Raw genomic sequence first — 9,913 nt, 5'->3', positions numbered from 1 at the left:
CCCCCCCACCCAGCAGAAAGCAGGGCTCAGCACAGGCAGGGTAACGGCCAACGCGGCCGTGGGGTGCACACGCTGACGGGGCACTGCAACGCACCAGGGGCAGCTGCCCAAAGCATCCCTGAGCATCGTGCTCAGGCCAGGGCAGCTCCTGATATTTAGACCCCCTTAAGCCAAACATGAGGAGACCCAGGTGCCTCCAGGGGGATTTGGGCTGGATTCGGGGGCTCTCCGGGGTCACTCTCAGCAGCCGCTTCTCCCAGGGCTGCTCCCACACAGCCCCAGCAAAGAGGGACAGGGGAGCTGGGGGGGGGTCTCCGCGCATCGGTGGGTGTTTCAGCCACCTCTCCCCTTCCTGCCCCTGCTTTGACCAGAGCTGCAGGCCACCTCAGGACCCAAACCCTGAGCAGGGGAGCAGGTGCCACTGCGATACCCAGGTCTCCCTCGCCAGCTGGCTCCTGCATCACCTGCGCCGCCGCAGGGCCCCGGGCACGGCTCGCAGAAGCCCAAGCGCTTTGCAGAGCAGCTGCAGCACTGCTCGGCTCCACCACCAGCCCTGGGGCTGCATCCAGAGCACCAGCAGCATTCAGCCCATTTGCAAGCAGAAAATGGTTTGGCACTGGTGCCCAAAGAAGCGCTCCTGGATGCCCTTCAAGCAAATAAATGCCTTCAGCAGAGGAGACTCGGGAGCCATCTTTTAAGAACACAATTTGATTAAAGGGTTTTAAAGAAATTGTCTTTGCTCGCCAAGAGGCAAGGAGGGCTGGTATGTTGGCAGGACCCTGGTGCTAAGGGTGACACTGCTGCTCGCAGCAGCTCTTTGCCCACCAGCCCTTCGGCTCAGCAGCAGGCGCCATCCCCACATCTCCCACTGCTGATGAAAAGCTGGTGCCATGACATGGAGGGTCTCCCTGACCTGCTGGGAGGAAAACAACTTCCACAAAGCAAACCATCCCAAGCCACTGCTGGTACCCACACATGCCCAGGGCTGGGAGGGAAGGTTTCCCAGTGCTGGAGCTGGTTTTGATGTGCCCAAGGCAGCACCAGTAGCACCTCCCCCCATAGTCAGGAGAGGATGCAGCCAGTGCACCATTCAGCACTCTCAGCCCTCTTTGCTGACTAACGACTTTTAGAACTCCAGAAACTGCAGCTGAGCATGATTAGCATCAACCCTACACCATCTAGTATCTCTCTAGTACCCCATTAATGTTTAATACCCCACATCTGCAGCTCTGGGAGTCTGGGGGCTACTAGTCAGCAGCATCCTTCAGAGAGCTTGTCCACGCCTGGTTCGGTGCTTTCTCCTGTGGGCAGGGAATTTGTTGTGCACATTATTAAAGCGCCTGCAAGGCAGATGCCAAGGATGTGAGCAGAGACTCTGAGTATGCAGTATTTGCCTTTGGAGCAGTGCAGTGTTTAACTCAAACCACAAAGGTTTTCCCCGCTGCAGTGGAACGGCATGGCCCACGGAGCTGCCCGGGGAGTGCAAAATGACGGCTCCTCACGTGGTTTTTCTTCCCCTGCTGCTCCACAGATTTAGTCATTCAAATCCTAATATGTTATTGATGGGCACTTGTATCTGGAGAGTGCACAGAGACGCGAGCTACTAAAAATACAGGTTAGAATAACTGCTGCTCCTCCCGAGAGGGGGTGAGGGTGATGCCCAGATGGTTTCATTTGAGGTGCTGTTACCCACAGCCGTGACTGGTCCTGCCTCAGGGAGAAGCAAAGAGCCCGTCTCCCTTCAGGACATCAACGAGGATGCCTGTCCAGAGTCATACACTTTTTCACTATGAGCTGGATGAAGACCAGCATCTTCCTAAACAGTTTTTCCAGCATCCAGTTCTGGCTGCTCGGTCCATTTTAAAATGGGAGCCACTGACTTTCGGGGTACACCAAAGCTGCGAGTTGTTACGTCTGCTAGGCTGGTGTCTGGCTGGTCCCTCTGAACCGCTACAAGCAGAGCCAGGTTTACACAGCTGAGCTCCTGCTCTGCCACGAGGACTCATGTCCTCGTTCATCACAGCTTGTCCGCTCCTGTGCACGTTTAACATGGCCTGACAGAGGACGCAGAACGGTGGGAAAAAAGAGTACTTTCAGAAAGCTATTCCTAGAAACATTAATTTAATATATTTTATAAATATATATTATTTTTTCCAAGTGTTTTCTAACTCCTGGTCAAGTGTGTCAACATAAATGCCTCCTCATGTTTAGTTTATACTAAGCTTACATAAATACCCAACATACTGCCATAGTTATATTACTATTAAGTCTTAATGGGTAATTATTAGTGATTTTAACAGACCACACAAGTCTCCTAAAATACCAAAGGTTTCCTGCTGGCTTTCCTTTCTAATCCCCCACTGAAGGAACAAGAAGGCATCCAAGGAATGGGCTCACCTCTGTATCAACACAGCCTTCAAGGTCGCCTACTCCAACCACTACCTCAAGCCTAAATTTCCCGATTGCTTTTCTAGAAAGGGGAATTTTTCAGCAAGCACAACACAACCTGATCATACCAAGCTTTTGCCATCCAAGTCCCGGCGGTGTCCTGGCTGCACGCATTCAGGAGCATTGATCTTTGCAGCCACTTTCCTCGTTAGCTGGAATTGAAAGACTTTGCTAGCGTAGACATTTTTTTAAAAAGCAGAAATTGGGTTATTTCCAAGTGCAAACAGCCTTTTTATTATTATTATTTGTTTGGTCTTTTTAGAACAGCAGGTAAAGGGCATCCAAAAAACACAGCCTGTCCCTCTGCCACCCCCCTGGAGCTCAGCTGCAGCCTGTGCCTCCCTCCCATCCAACACCTCCCACCCAACACCTCCCACTCAACACCTACGCTACTGCCACACAGGGGAAGGGACGGGAACGAGAGACAAGTAATGAGATGGAGAAGACAGGCAACAGCCACAAAGTCAGGGGGAAACAGGGAGATGAGCGTACAGTATATAAAGGGGTCTGGTATACAGCAGCTCTCCTGGTGCCTAATTAAAGACTGATGTCTAATCAAGATGCTTTCAAGGGTGGTCTCTGTGCTGACCACCTGCCAATCCTCTGCAACAAGAGCCTGGGCAGGGATGCTGCAGCCCCACACCTCAGACTTCAGAGTTAGGTGCCCACTCAGCCTCAAAGGCTTCAGGGCTTGTGTTGTCAGTGCACGAGGAAGTGAGAATTAAAACATCACACAGGCACGCAGTGACCTCGTCCTGCTCTATTCAAATCGATGCAAGTTTTGTCACTAACTCCCATAACAGCAAAATTGAGCAGGCAGTGGCATACGAAGTGAAAACCCTGTGGTTTTCCATCCGTAGCATCACAGTTTAAGCACATGCTCCTCTTGGATGAGCTCCTCCTCTCCTCCCTGTTCCTCTATCCAATTCCATGGTGCTAAACCCAGGAATTTAGGTTGTCCGTTTGCACACATGCTTGAAACAGTACAAAGCAGCACACTGTGTTTGGGGATATGCTTAACTGCAGGAGCAGCAGAGAAGAGCATCTCTTGCTCCAGCAACCAAAGGCAGCAAGTACCATCTCAAAGGCAGACAAAGCACTTGACTGCTACAGCCATGGGAAGGTTTCCCAAAAACCATCCTGACTGATAGTTACGGGCATTTCTTTTAGCTCCCTATCAAATGCATTTATGGTCATCAGTTCCCTATAGACCAGATGTGTTGCTGGTTCCGTTTTCCAAAATAAATGTCCCCATTTGGATAAAGGTCACAGGCAGACCTCATAATGAGAGATCACTGCCTTTTAGAAGAGGTGGGGGATGACGAACCACAGGTAGAGCCAACCCAGCTGACAAACTGAACATCACAAGCCCTGAAGACCACTGAAAAATTTTTACAACTTGTTTAAAATATTAGAAGCCACCTCCTGGACTAAGGTGTGTGTCACTCTGCAGGCAAAGGCACAAGCAGCCGACCTCTATTTATACCATCTCAGCGGTGAGCCCCAGCTGTTTGCTGTCAGCCACCCTGAAGTCACACAGGTTAGCAGATGTACTAGAGCCAGCCTCCCCTTTGCAGAGGACAAAAGCTACTTTTAGCATTATCTATCTCTATTTTTGCAGTGTTCGTTGCTCTAGGACCTGATCAGCAGGCGAGCCATTGGGAACAGGGAACACTGTTATCCTTGGCTTGGTGGTAGGGGGAGAGAGAAGCTCACACGTAAGGAAATATGCCTTTCTGAGAGCATCCAGGGCTGGTATGAAGAGGCGTGAGGAGCCTGTGCTGAGCCCAGGGGCTGGAGCTGGACTGGCAGCCATAACTTTATTTTGCCCTGGGCAGCTCAGTCCCAGCACAGCAACCCTGTGCCAGCAGATGAAGCCAAGCTGGAAATTTGTGGAACTACTCAGCAGAAAACATGGCCAGCATTGGCAAATTCCTTGGCGAGCGAGCTCTGCTGCAGTGGAGCCTCCTGGGTGTGGAGGGAAGAGCAGAGCCTGGGGAGCAGAAAACCATGCTCATCATCCCCCACCAGCAATGCAGCCCACCACAGGTGGTAGATGGGTGAAAATCAGCTCCTACCAGCCTGGGGAAACAAATGCAAAAAGAGGGGGGGTTCTGTGCATCTTGCAGCGTGCATAGCTGGTCTGTTCCTCTTGCACGACATGTCTAGATGAAGCATCACAGCCCCAGGACACACAGGGTTATTCACCTCCACGTAACCAAGCACTCAATTATGTGACTGCTGCACCAGCCTCCTCCTCTGACCCTGGGAAGAGCAGGAAGGGACAGGCAATGGATCATCCATACATTTGTCAGAGCCACTGATGTGGTGTTCACTTCTTACAGCTCTGAAGCAGTAGAATTTGTTACATTCCAATAGGAGATCAATATGTAATTTAATTAAGATAGATGGTTTCAGGTTCTCTGTGCCAGCATTGCCTCTGTTCAGGAGCTGCTGAGACCCTGCTTTCCATGCACATCTGCTTTCCATGCACATCTGCTTCCCAGCGCCGCACCAGGAGCTCCCTCTCTCTACCCCGCCTGGTCATACTGCCACATTTACAGGATATTACAATGAGGATTTTTTTAAGAAGGCAAGATGCCCATAGCTGTGCATGCTTCACACGTTCACTTAATTACTGCTTTCCTTCTTTCTTCTTCTCAATTAACCAAGAAGGTCTTGTCTAATGAACTGAGCAAGAACAAAGCAGGACCAAACAGCAGTTCCCATTAAGGCTCCTTCGAGGCACAGGCAGGAGCCAGGCTCCTGCGTGTTCACAGCAGTTCAGCGTTGGGGGGTGGTGATTGTGAAGGCTGAAATTAAGCTATTTCTGCACACAGCCCTGGAGCACCCCACTTGTTCGCACACATGGTCCAGGCTGAAGCCTCCGAGCTGCCCTGATGTGGACATCTCTGCTGTCCCACACCTACAGCCCCCCAGCACACCTGAACCTAAAGACTTGCCCAAACCTCCGACAGGTTGAAGACCAGCTCTGTGCCAGCTGACTCCCAGGACAGTACGACACACTGTCTCCAAGCGCTGAATTTAAAAGAATAAAAGCAAGAGAGCCTACGGCTCCCCATGGCAGCAGCCGCACCAGTGACTCGGGGGTTTACTGGGGGGGTGGGTTTGCTCCTTCCCTGTGACACACTGGGCGCCCACAGTCCCTACCGCGGCCGCTACACCAAACCTTGGTGGCCAAAACCTTCCCTGCAGGGCAGCTGGCTGGGTGCTGTGCCCTCAGCACCCAGGGCAGGCCCAGCAGCTCCGGGGTTCAGAGCAGGAACCTATCACATACCACCGTGTCCTCCGGGAAGGGCCAAAGAGCAAGTTTTTAAGCATTATCTGCAAATGCCAAATTACTGTGCTGGTTACTGTACTCCCCCCAAAAACCTCCCGTTCACATAAAACATTTGCAAGCAGCCTGACACCTTACCTGCTTTGCTCTGACAGGGGAAACAGGAAAAGCAAGATCCCAAGAAGTGCATTCCTCAGGATGCACGGGAGGCACGGCAAAGTCTTGGGTGGTTTTATTTTCTCTCATGCACTCACACGGCTAGAATTCCTTAAAAAAAAAAAAAAAAAAAAAAAAAGAGAGAGAGAGAGAAAAAAGAATCAGTAAAACTGAACTTTACAATACTAATGGGTAAGATGTTCATCAGCCTCCGAAGTTCTCCTGTAAGACAAGTACACTTCTCTCTACATACAAACTACACCTCAGAGATAGATATGAAACCATCGAGGACTCCTAAGAGCACAACAGCATTAGCACGGATCCACGGGTCAAATCAACAGCCAGTCTCATCTCAGGGAAAAAGCCCATTCACTTCATGCAGCCCCTCCGATTCACCCTGGATGAGCACATCTCTTACCAGAGAGATTACAGAGAACTAATCCTGTATCTGTCCGCAGCAGAAAGATTAACAGCACTGCGCTTTTCTCATAACCAGTGTTGCACCACAATAAATTGTGCCTGAAATCCAGCCCCGGCAGCACCGAAAGAAGGGCTTCTGTGGGATTTTCCTTCTGCAAATTTACTTCTTTCCTGAGGGGGAAAAAACCCCAACCAAATATTAAAATGCTACTATAGGTCAGAACATACATCAGATGACCAGGGACCAGACTCAGGACTGCTAGCGCCAGTTGAGCTCTGTGGTAGCTGTGTGGGGCAGGCAGGTCCAAGCCGGGGTCCCAGGGGCAATGCAGAGCACCGCTCGCCCAGTGCCTTCAGCATCAGCAGCGTTTTGGGGAGGTCATGCTTCCCCCTCAGAAGAGGGAATACCTTCAGCAAGCCACCCAGCCATGCAAGTAGTTTATAGTGCTGGCAGTCCACTGCCTGCTTGATAAGTGCTACCCATTTTCTGGGGAAACCTCAAACAGGTGTTTTTTGGTCTCAGATGATTGTTTCAATTAAAAGTAATAACTAGAACAAAACATCAGTGGCTGAAGGACCACCAAAATAGCATCTTCAAGAGCCCTTGGAGAGAAAGGACAACTAGGGACCAGGGCTGCTGCAGTGATAAGAGTGCATTTGGACTTGGAATTGGAGGCAACGTCAGGGAGTCAGCACTACCAGAGCTACCCCGGGCAGCTGCTCCCACTGCTGCAGTCAATCCTGCAGGCTCAGGCTTTCTGCAGCAGCCCAGAGATGCGCGCAGCTGCCTGCCAGCCAAGCCCTGCGAGCGATGCATTCCAGTAGTTTGGGTTCGCGGCGCTCAGGGTACCGTCACAGCAACCAACATGAAATCGAGTGACCACGCTGGCACCTCCTCTGCTTTCCGCACGGAGGGAGGTGGAACTAAGTGCTTTGGTTCCTGGTTGGAGGTAGAGTAACGAGGTACCTACTGCAAAAAACCCCCGGAACCCCTCTCACCCTTGCTGATGTGTGCAACATCTGGGAGGCAGGCAGCCCTTGTGGTAAAGCCTCAGAGCCACCACCGTTAGGCCTCGTGTGGAAACGGTACCTGCAGCAGGTTCATGCACAGCTGGGGGGTGAGGAAGCTGCTTTGATTTTGTTTCTAAACTTAGGGAGCTGCCTGGGTTTCAGTGTGGACGTACAGCCACAGAAAGGAGCATCTCACACAGCTCAGGGGCACCTCCTTGTTCTCCCACACCTGGATTACCAGCCGTTTGCACTTTAATACACACCCTTTTACACAGCACACAGGCACAAAGCAAGCAAGCTTTTTTTTCTTTCAAACATGCAAGTGAATTGTCACACTGCATCCCACTGTCCCCCACCTGAACGATAAATGCCACAGCAGAACAAAGATATGAGGGATGACCTACTGAAAGCAGAAAGCGAGCACGAGCTTGAAAAAAATCTCTTACTGCCCAAGGTGGAGAGAAGCAATCAGCAGGTATAGAAACCAAAACACCTATGCTGCCTTCCCAGGTCACAGTGAAAAAAAGACTTTGTACACCCAGAGCACCTGCACTGGAATTCAGCACCAGAACCATCTTGCTGGTAATTTTGGTGTTGGGCATTGATACATTGATTTTTATTTTTACCTTCTTCATTAGCACATGGAAGCGTCACACTCGCTATCATGTTGGGACCCTGAAAACCAAGGAAGGGATGTTTAAGTCAGCAACAACCTAGAGCAGAAAGACACGAGGAAGAGTTACTAAAAACATCCAGGGAGATGGGAATTGCTTCTAAAGGGCATTTCCAACTAACACTTAAAACCTGCAAGGCTTGCACTACGGCAACACACCTTGCCATCGCTGTTTGCAAAGCTTGGGGCCGCGTCGTGACATTTTGGATGCTTTGGAGAGCGTTGCTGACAGCCCGGGCCCTGGGGAGGAGGTTCAGCGTGCAGCCAGGGCTGCCGTGCTGCTCAGCTGCCTGCATCGGCTGCACCCGCGCCCAGACTGCAGCGGGTCCCCACGCTGCTCCGCCTGGCACCGGGTGGGCGCACAGAGGTGTCACAGTGGTGCAGGAACACAAGGGGAACCAGCAGGCGTGCGGAAAGGACCAACAGTCTCCAGTCTGAAGCCTACCGTGGTGGATATTTTCCTCAAGTTTTATACCGCTTCTGTGCACAAATAGAAAGATGCAGGATAGAAGACAAGTTGTTATTTCAAAATCTCAGTATGAAAAAAAAAAAAAAAAAAAAATCCACGTCCCGCAGGGTGTAAAGCAGCAACTTCAGGCAGGCTGGCACACTCTTTAGGAGTGCTGCCAGGGTTCCTGCCCCCCCTGCTGCACAGCCCAGCAGTGGGCTGGAGACAGGACCAAGTCACCCACGGGCTCTGCTGCAGCCCTCCCTGCTGAGGCTAAAGGTCTGCAGCCTGCCAGAGCATCGGGCCCACTGCCAGGGCCCACAGTGACCCACACAGATACGGTCGTCTCCTTTTCAGAAAAAAAGCAAACACACACACACAAAAAGCCCAGCACACTGAAGCCACCCCCTGCGCGAGCACATTGCCCTGAAAAGCAATGACTTTGCAATATGCAGCAGGACCAGGTGGATCAGCAGGGGTAATGTTCTCATAAGCACGGGCTATTTACTCGCAGCTTTTCCCTCGCTGGCGTGGTTTAGCCCAGCTGTTTTCAGCTTTCCAACCACCCCAACAAGGACAGGACAATTACAGCCTTGTGGAAACTGCCACAGGCGGCCAGCAGCTCAATCCGGGTTTTCCATGACAGTGAAAAAGCAAATTTCTCACCTCTAGAATAAAGTGCTACTCGCTCCAGCTGCCAGAGCAAACACAGTCGACCGGCTGCTTTACAGTATCGCTCCCTTGAGCTACACCAGTGCTGCTGGGCCGGGCGGCAGGGGACACTGGGCCAGTCCTGCCTGCCACTGGGAATGATTAGGAACTGTCACTCTCCCTTCAACAGCGGACATCGCTCTCTCTCAACGTGACCAGCAAAGCAGCACATGCAGGGATGTAATTCTCTCCATCCCACCCCATGCAAGGGATAAAAAGCATTGCCCGTAGCTAAGCGAGACGCGCATACTTTAGCCATGCCAGGTGCTCCCCTGCGTACAGGAGCAGTGCAGGCATCTGGCCGTAGGGAAGGGAAAGGTGAAAGGTGGCTGCAGGGCTGGGGAAGGAAAAGCAACATCCAACACACAGCTGCAAACAAGGCTTTTTCAGCAAACGGGCAGCATCAAGAGGCAAGTTCCACCCGCAAGGCTTGCAGCCACCTCGCCGAGATGACAGCACCCCTCCCGCCGTCTTCAAGGCTTCGGGCTCCTACGGCCACTTGTCTTCCCTCTTGCCAGGCCAGCGAGATGCAGAGCATTCGATGCACGAGCTCATGCTGCTTCAGCTGCAGAGCAGCAGCTGCTCTCCCTTCATTTTTGCCAATATATCTGTCACACTGCAGAATAGCAAGGCTAACCGTCACACCATTTAGTAGCCACAGAAATCTCTCAGCCTCTAGACTAATGGTGTATTTGAAAACCAGTTTAACTTGTTACCCTAGCCTTGCACCAAATCAGATCAACCCGCT

This window comes from Falco naumanni, chromosome 12, assembly GCF_017639655.2.
Source record: "Falco naumanni isolate bFalNau1 chromosome 12, bFalNau1.pat, whole genome shotgun sequence".
NCBI lineage: Eukaryota > Metazoa > Chordata > Aves > Falconiformes > Falconidae > Falco > Falco naumanni.
This window is presented reverse-complemented; position numbering follows the sequence as displayed.